The sequence below is a fragment of the Echinops telfairi genome, unplaced genomic scaffold, assembly GCF_000313985.2.
Source record: "Echinops telfairi isolate 266 unplaced genomic scaffold, ASM31398v2 ScPeMD7_7469;HRSCAF=8507_1, whole genome shotgun sequence".
Lineage (NCBI taxonomy): Eukaryota > Metazoa > Chordata > Mammalia > Afrosoricida > Tenrecidae > Echinops > Echinops telfairi.
Window position 1 is genome coordinate 28,093,986 of NW_022111373.1, and position 9,630 is coordinate 28,103,615.

Below are 9,630 nucleotides of genomic sequence, written 5' to 3' on the forward strand. Positions count from 1 at the left end.
ACTGTTATCCCAATCCATACACACATCAATTGTGTAAAGCGCATTTGTACATCGTTTCTCAAAACATTTTCTCTCCATTTAAACCCCCGACATATCAAATTTCCTTTTCCTTTTATCTATTTTTATCAATAGAATTCAGTTCAAAGTCTGAATTCAGGGTATCAACTCCAGGGAAAAGGTATCTCTTTCTTTTATCCCACCGGCTAAAATAATGTTATTATTGAATTACCAAATGTTCCATGGGATTATCTATATTATTTCTCAAGAAGCTGATAATGCTATCTCTAAAGTAGACCAGGGGCATATAAAGCTGTAGATATATGAATGAATTTAGAGCTCACATCTGATCAAAAGCCCTAATCTGAGAACAATAAGTTCTTATGATACAGCTCTGCTAAATTCTTAGCCTTCTGAAGTGGTCGCTGAAAACATAGATGCTATAGCAATGTGTGGTAAAGAAATCAGATATGCCAGCTACCAGAAAGAACAGCGTCTGGAGGCTTCAAGACTTATCTTAAACAAGTAGCTATCGAAGTGAGGTGCCAGCTACGTCCACACAGAAAAAGCATGCCAGCCAATGTACTATCAGCAATAAAATCCAAGAATGATGGGGGGTGGGGGAAGATTGTATCAGAGCTTAAATTCGGAGCACTTCTGCAGCAATCTATAGATGAAAGTGCAAAATCCCTTTATAGATCCCCCACATGGACTAAGGCTCCTTTGAATTCACTTGGGCCATTCTCAAAGGTTATAAATAGTCTTGTCCCACACCGAGTACATTGGAAAGATTGCAGATATATAATTAGGCTGAATTTTAATATCTTAGCATTTGTTTTTCCTTTTGACACATTTTTAACTTGTCCTAGTTTTTATTATTTTCTGTTATCTTTTGGGTTGAGGGTTTTCTGTGCTTTGTTCTGTTGGTGATGGTGTTTTTTTGTTGGCTTTTTGTTTTGTTCATTAGTTTGTGAATTAATTTCTTTAAATGAAACTCAGGATAGGTAAATATATGGAGACAGCAAGTAGATTAATAGTTTCTTAGGGATATAGCAAGGGAGGCTAGATGAAATGAGGAGCTCATAATGTTGATAAAGGGGGAAAATATAATAAAGAAAATGCTCCGAAATTGATTGATTATAGGGATAAATTTACAACTCTCTTTAATATATTTATACCATTTAATTGTACGATACATGAATTATATGGCAATAAATCAGCTTTAAAAGTTACACACACACAGTGTGTCAGTTTTTGGCAAAAAAACCCAAAAAAACCAGCATGCCTCTTTTGCCCTACACACCTTCCTCACCTCACTACGACCTCTTTTTGTACTTTGAAGGAGAAAAGGTCATTTTTTTCTAAAAATTTAAATACATAGTGTTGAAAAAACTCAGTTTTGAGGGGTCCCCTCTCGTATACAGTGATCTAGACATTTCAGTTCTCTGTATCTACTCACATAAATGAATTTATATAAAGACTTGCACATAAATGTTTTTATTAACATGACTTGAAGAGTGAAAGTCTGGAAACACCTGAATGTCTTTAATGGATAATCGGGTAAACCAATTGTGATATATCCATACAGCAGGATGCTGTCAGTGGTAAAAAGGATTGCTGTGTACAACAACAAGGATCAATTCAGATATGGAAGGGTACTAACTCTCTGAAACTATATAAAATTCTAGAAACGTTATAAACTACATAAAATGCAAAATAATCTATCATTCTAAAAACCATATTAATGGATATCTGGGGATAAGGGCCGAGAAATGCAGAAGAAGGAGGTTGTAAGATCGGTGTGGGATGGCAACTTACCTTCTCTGACCTCACAAGAAAACCAAACCCACCGTCAGCTTAAAGTCGATTCCGGCGAAGTGGAAGTTAAACCAGCTTTTACCTTCTAACCCCCTTTAACAATCCTTCTCACGCATTTTCTACTTCTATGCTGCGTCTGATATTCACTGAAATGACTATCCACGATTCAAAACCAACATTTACAAGTATGGGGTTTATTGAGGAAGGTAACAGGTTACAATTTGGGATCAGAAATGCTCTGGACACAGTTTTCCTAGTCAGGAGCCTATAGACACATCTCACTCTAGTTCTTGGCTTCTCAGGCACAGAGCCACTTGGCCTCTGCTCTGCTAAGATAAGTGTTACAAGGCTCTTTCCGAACTGCCAATAAGTGCAGGTAACTCCACACCACCATAAACCCAGGCCAAGGCACTCGTGTCTGTTTCCTTGGGCCAGCAGCAATCTAACTGCCACAGTGAAGTGCCTGGAAGGTCAACATTCCACAAGCTAGTCTCTTGCCCAAAGGCACTCCACTTCCTTTTTAAAAATAGTTTTGTTGGTATATAATTCACATATCATACAATTTAATCATGCAGTCATAGCAAGAGCAGTTGGGCAACCATCACTACATCAATTTCAGGACATTTTGCTTTTTCTTGTAGTCCTTGTTGTTAGCTCCTCATTTCCTCCCAGCTTCCTAATAATTACCCAAGATAATTATTCATCCAGTTATTGTCTCTATAGATTTAGCCATCCTGGATTTCAAATACAGAGAAACAGCTACAACAACAACAAAAAACCCAAAGAAGAAGAAAAGAATCAAACAAACCAATCAATAACCATAACAAAGTAAACCAGAAAAACCTACATCAAAAAGAAAACAGAAAATATTAAAACAGGAACAAATTTAAAATGGGTCAAAAGGGAATTCAAATGAAAGGTGTCACATTTTAACCTAACTGCGTCTGCCATAATCAACTTTGCAATGCTCTCTGTCTGACAGCAAGGCTATTCACATCCCTGGGCTATGGTCAGAGGAGATTCACCAGAGGCTTAATCATGTGGGGAACATGCAAATGTAAGGTTCGTAGAACTTAACTTCTGAGCACCTAGTTTGCAGAAGGCTATTAAGCTTTTGGTGAATCCATTCCCTCCTCTAAAATTGGAATTTATTATTTACAATTCTTGGAACACACAGGCTGGTGCACTTCTTCCTTATGGACTTATCTGATTCCTCCTTAAATGACTGCTTGTTTTAAGACAAGCCTTTTAAGTCCCCAGATGCTATCCTTTCTGATAGCTGGGCACCATCTGATTTCTTCAGCGCACTTTGCTGTAGCATCTATATCTTCAGTGATATCTTCATGAGGGTGAGTATGAAGTAGGGCCATATCTTAAGAACTAATTGTGTTAGATTAGTGTTACAATTAAATGTGAGCTCAAAATCCATTCATATATCTACAGTTTATATATTGCCCTGGTTCACTTTAGAGACATCATTATTATTTAAGTGAAGAACATTATAAATCATCTCTAAGGGGCATAAGGTAATTCTATTGATAGCATCATGAATTTGGCCAATGGTATAGAATATATAACATTGTTGAGAAAAGGAAATTATATGTATATAGGTCACCTTTATAAACTGAAATAAATGAACTGGCTTGTACAGATTAAAAGCTGAAGTGGCTGGACACTATTTACATAAACAATAAGGGTTGTGGACAAAGCAAAACTTTCACAAATGCGAAACCATGCCTGCCAGAATAACACAAGTCATAAAGCAAAGAGAGGATGAAAATAGTAAACATATGGTAGTTCTAGGCCCCCATTCATTGGGCACCCTCTGAGAGATCTAAACCAAAGTCCAATGACCACCAATTCCATAACCTCGGGATAGCATTCATCTGCTTCGTTGCACACTAGGTCAGCTTTCTTACTCTGTGGGCCAGGAAAATCTTGGTGCTATCTGTCTTGGTGCTGCTATCTTAGCAGAGATGAAAAGTACAGTATTTTAAATAAAAATATCTCCAAACAGGTTTATAAACAGAATAAACAGTACAGAGGGAAAAATCAATTCAATTGAGGACAAAGCAATAGAAACAATTCAACATCATTTACATAAAAATACTGGAAAACAATTAACAACTAACAATTAACAATGAACAACTTCAGTGACCTGTTAAATACTTTCAAACTACTTAACATGTGATTAGAGTTCTACAGAAAGAGAAGAAAAAGTAGGGCATGGGAAAACAACAATAACACTTTTTAAAAGATCAAAATGTTTTACAAATTTGATCAACTGTACAAACCCCACAGATACAAGAACTCAATAAACTTCAAATAGAATAAATCAACAATGACTACACTGAGGTAAATCATAATTAGATTGCTGAAAATGTGTAATAAAGAAAAAAAAGTAGTTGGAGAACAATCCCATTTAAAGGGATACAATTTAGGTTCACAAAGGTCCCATCAGAAACTATGTAAGTCATAAGACAATCTTAGAAATACTAGCATTATTACCTGGAACCACATAAGCAAACTTGCCAACCTAGAATTCTGTGTTGTTGTTGCTATTTGCTGTTGAGTCCATGCTGACTCATGACTGAAGCAACACAACCCCCAGTGTGCAGAAAATTGCTCTGTAGGGTTTTCAAAGATTGACCTTGTGGAAGCCAATCATCATGTCTGCCTTCTGTGGTAGGATTAATGATAGTGTTTGAAAATTTCTGCATTCTGCTGGATCATCTTTCTTTAGAATTAGTATGAATATGGAGCTCTTCCAGTTAGTTGACCAGCTATCTGTCTGCCAAATTTCTTGGCATAGATGAATGCCAATTTCATCTATTTGTTTGTTGGTACTCGGTCAATTCCCAGAGCCTTGGGCATTTTTTTTTGCCAATGCACTCAGTGATCTTAGACCTCATCCTTCAATATTAGCAGTTCTTGAACATATGCTACTTCATGGAAGAGTTGATTGCCAACTCCTCCTCCCCTTCCCACCCACCCACCCCCCACCCACCCCAGTACAGCTACAATGTATTTTTCCTCTCATCTTTTGATGCTTACTGCATCACTCAACATTTTGGCCAGGGGAATCCATCAACATTGAAACTCAAGGTATAATTTTTCTTTCCGTTTTTTCAGCTTGATAAATGTAGAGCATGCTTTTTTGGATTTTTATCTCCAGGTCTTTGCACATTTCATTACACTTTACTTTGTCTTCCTGAGCTCTTTAAAATCGGTTTCACTCTTTTACTGCATCATTTCTTCCAGTGACTTTAGCTTTTCTACATTCAAAAGTGATTTTCATGGTCTCTTTTGACATTCACTTTAGTCTTCTCTTTCTTTCCTGTCTTTTTATGATCTGTTGATTTATTCATGGATGGTGTTTTTATGACCAGACAATGTATCTGGTGTTCAGTTGTTAGTCTTCAATGCATCAAATCTATTTTTGAGGTGATCAGTAAATGCCAGTGGAATATATGCCAGGTTGCACTTTAGGCTTTCTTGGACGGGTTTTCTTTTTTTTTTTTTCTATTTCAACTTGAACTTGCAAAGGAACAATTTATGATGTCTTCCACAGCCTGCCCTAGCCCTCGTCTGGATGATGATAGTGAGCTTCTCCATCATCTCTTTCCATAGATATAGTCCATTTGATTCCTGTGTGTTGCATCAGAAAGTTCCAGGTATATAATCGTCATCTATATTGTTGAAGAAAAGGCATTTGCCATACTTGAGTTTTTGGTCTTGTGAAATTCTATCATGCAATATGTTAATCTGGGTACTGTAGAGAAACAAATCCACAGATATTCATGTATAAGAGAGAGTTTTATATAACGGGTAAGTGTGAATCAAGAAAACATCCCAACCCAGTTCTGCCCAAGCCGACAAGCCCAACATTAGCCTATATGTCCAACACCAATCCACGAAGACCTCCTCCATCTCACAAAACAGATGCAATGATGCCAACTGCAGCGGGAAAGCCGAGTCAGTGAATGTGTAAGCATCTCAGTGCCGGCAGGGGTCTCCACACGGCTGCTCCAGCACCGAGGACTGCATTGGGGTAGGTCCATGTGGCTTCTCCTCGAGGATGTCTTGCTGGAAGTCAGCCTTGCAAGCTGAAGCAGGGAACTGCTAAGGCAGCTGCACCCTGGTGCAACCATCGCAAAGCAAGAGACCCAAGAACAAGAAAGGTGAGGCTCACTGAGCCATTTATCCCTCTACCTTTCAATTAACCCCACATGTGTTTATTGGCCAGGTTGGCACAATAAATGAACTCATACAAGTTCCAGCTTCATTTCTATCTCTGGGGTCATATTTCCTTCTTTATTTCCAACATTTGAATTGCAGTCACCAGTAATTATCAATCCATCTTGATTGTGTGTTTGATCAATATCAGACTTCAAACGTTAGAAAATATCAACTTACAGTAATGTGGCATTAGTGAATGGTATCTAAGTGTGCAAAAGAATTGGAGTAACTAGTCTTCCACATAAGTGTATGAAATGAGGGTGGTGGGAATGGGAACAACCAATAAAACATTTAAAGCAAATGCTGAATGCCTTGTGTCAGCGTAACCAATTCCCCTGCCCAAGTTGTATGGCAATAAGCAAATGAAAATAAACTTGCTGAGTATACTTTCACCACTAGTATAATAAAATCATATTTCAATTTAACATTTTATATAATGTTAAATATATAATAATAATATATTGCAGCGCTTAAAACCTATGGTGAAACAAAATGCATGGGAATTATAGCATAAATGGAAGGATAGAGTTCTAAGATACATATATTATTCCTGAATTCGTATCATTTTAATGTAGTCCATGATAAGTTAGGGATGCACATTGTAAACCGTTGAGCAACTACCTGACCAAAAAAAAAAAAAGACAATTAGCTATATTGCCAATCCAAAAAAACTCACTGCCATTGAGCAAATTCCAACACATAGTGACTATACAGAGTTTCCATGCTAAAATATCACAGTGTGGTCACATGCATCTTAGTCCTCAAACTAACATTTAACATTTAACCTTTTTAAGTGGCCAATGCAATATGCCCTTTGATTTTTTTCATTGCTGTTTCCATGAGAATTGATTGTGAATGTAAGTAAAATTAAATCCTTGACAACTTCAATCTTTTTGCTGTTTAGCAAGATGTTACCTATTGGTACAGTTATGAGGGTTTTTGTTTTCTTTACATTGAGTTTGATCCATACTGGAGGCAGCAATGTGTGGTGCTCATCAACAAGTGCCCCTGGTCCTCCTCACTTTCAGCAAGCCAGGTTATTTCATTTGTACGTTCTACGTTGTTGATGAGTCTCCCTCAAATCCTAAGGCTGTGTTCCTATAATCCAGCTTCTCATATTATTTGCTTAGTGTACACAGATAAATGTGAAGAAATGTTACAACTGTGATACATATTTTTCCTGCTAGTCTGTAACACTGCGGTAATTTAAAAGTTTTTGTGGTGTTCAAAACTATGCCAGCACTATTTCAAAAACCATAAGGGTCACCCATGGTAGACAGATTTCAACAGAGATTCTAGTCTAAAAACAATCTTGGAAGAATAAATAGGCAACCTACTTGTGAACATTTAGTCAATGGAAGCCTTATGAATGAGCAAAGCATTGTTTAAGACAGTGCCAGAACATGAGCGCCTCAGGTTGAAAGACACTTATATTACTCAGGAAGAGCTGCCTCCTCAAAGCACAGTCAATCTTGATTATTTGAAAGGAGCACATTTGGGGACCTTCATTAGCTGATGTGGCCCCAATTCAAAATTAGAAGAAATCGCTGTAAATATTCATTAAGAATCAGAATATGTAATGTGCCAAAGATGAATCCAAGAAAACTGGAACTTGTCACAAATGAAAGGGAATTCAGGCATTAGTGAGCTAAATGAACTGGTACTGCCCATTTTCAACCAGGAAAATCATATGGTTTACGGTGGACACATTAGACTGGATAAATCTGCTGCATAAGATCTCTTTAGGGTATTGAGAAGCAAGGTTGTTACTTTAAGGACTAAAGTGCACCTGATCCAAGTCCTGGTATTTTCAATTGCCTCATATGTATGTGAAAGTTGGAGATTGAAAAAGGAAAACTAAAGAATCAAAGCCTCTGAATCGTGTCAGGTAGAATTGGAGACCGCCCCTCTATCTCACAAGGAAAACATAAAATCATATGGGCAGCTTCTTCCCACCTGGAATTTTTTCTTGGGCTCGTTCTACCAGGACCCCGATAGGCTCCACATTGGGGTAACATGGAGGTTATATCCTAAAAATTATCATCTGACCAAATGTTACCATTATACCGTTTGTGTTCCAGTCTCTATGAGGTCATTTTTCATGTAATCCTCACAATTCTATTCCGGAAATGAGCCAGTGGACTCAGGCATTAAAGAACTGCCTCAAGTCATACAGCTACGCTTCACCCCAGGCTTGCTGGGCTCTAAAAATCAAAATCATCACAAACTATCCTTCTGCCTAGGCTATTGTGACCTTCACTTTCAAAGACAATCAGAGGTTTCTTTTCCCCTGTAGTTTCAGAAGTAGCTACCACCCAGCAGAAAGAATTCATGGAAGCAGCTCTCCCAAAATGTCACAGTTCTTGAGGGTGCAAAGGTTGTGTCAGTTGCTAACCAAAAAGTTGGAAGTTCAAGTCCACCCAGAAGCATCTTCAAAAAAGGCTGATGATCTACCTCTGCAAAAGCAGCCATCTCCACCCTCATGAGGCACAGTCCTGCACTGACACATATGGGATGACCTTAAGTCAAGGTCGTTGTGATGACAGCTGGACTTTTTGTTTGTGTATTTTGGTTTCCTTGACCTCCAATGTCCAAGCACATCTGTGGGACTTTATCAAGCTATCTCCTTTCCCAAGGATCGTCTCTTTTGAAAAGAAACCAGGCATACTGTACACAAAAACAAAAGTTCCATATTACACATCCACTAAGGCAGCTTATGAAACTTATTTTAAAACCCCAATCGTACAGAAAAAGGCTTAGGGAGTAATTTAGAGGGTCCTCTCCCAGCCCCTCTCCTCAGGGAACATCTGAGAACATTTTCTCTAATAATAAAGGGCAAAGTACATGCAGTTGTGCAAACCGCAAATACTCCACCAGTGTGTGAGCGTAGAGAGAGATCGCCAGTTTGAAAATAAGAACTTTTTGGCACCGTCCACTTAACCCCTCTCTGCTGTGCATGCTGAATGAAGGTCAGTAATGTGGTCCCATAGCATGGAAAGACGTAATTCTTCGTGAAGCAAGGTCTGGACACATCCCCAGCTAAAGGAATCCCCAGCTAAAGAAAGCGCTAGGATCCTGGGGTTCCAGCCAGGGGTGGAAGGGAACGAATTAAAGGCAATGCTGAGGTTTTTTAGAACATTAACGTAGAGGAACAAATAGCTACGACGTGGGTATACTTGTTGCAAAGGCAGCAGTGAGTGTGGGAGTGAGGGGGAGGGCTGTGGGGGGGGCGGCGGGTAGAGAGAGTGGCGAGCTGAGGGCCGAAAACCGAGCTGGCAGCTTTTCAGGATGCAGCAAGCCTGGATGCTTTGGGTCCAGCCCTTCTCCAACTCTGGGCCAATTCCCCAAAGGATCTCATGAAAACGCAGATTCTGATTCCCTCGGTCCCGGGACTGGGGGCCGAGATTCTGCATTTTGAACAAGCCCCTAGGTATTCCAGCTCTTCCTGGTCCGGAACCAAATGTCTGTCTGTGGTGACGACAATGGAATTTCGGGCTAGAGAGAAAAGGAGCCGGGCTTTCTGGAATTAGAGAAATAAATTTCTGGGATAGCGGTGATCTCGAAAGGATCCCAGAG

At 39.0% G+C, this 9,630-nt stretch overlaps 1 protein-coding gene across 1 annotated transcript in view; it reads right to left on the reverse strand.

Annotated features, from left to right (window-relative positions):
- Positions 1-9,630, reverse strand: part of LVRN (laeverin) — a 117,039-nt gene that overhangs the window by 94,699 nt on the left and 12,710 nt on the right. The window lies entirely within an intron of this gene.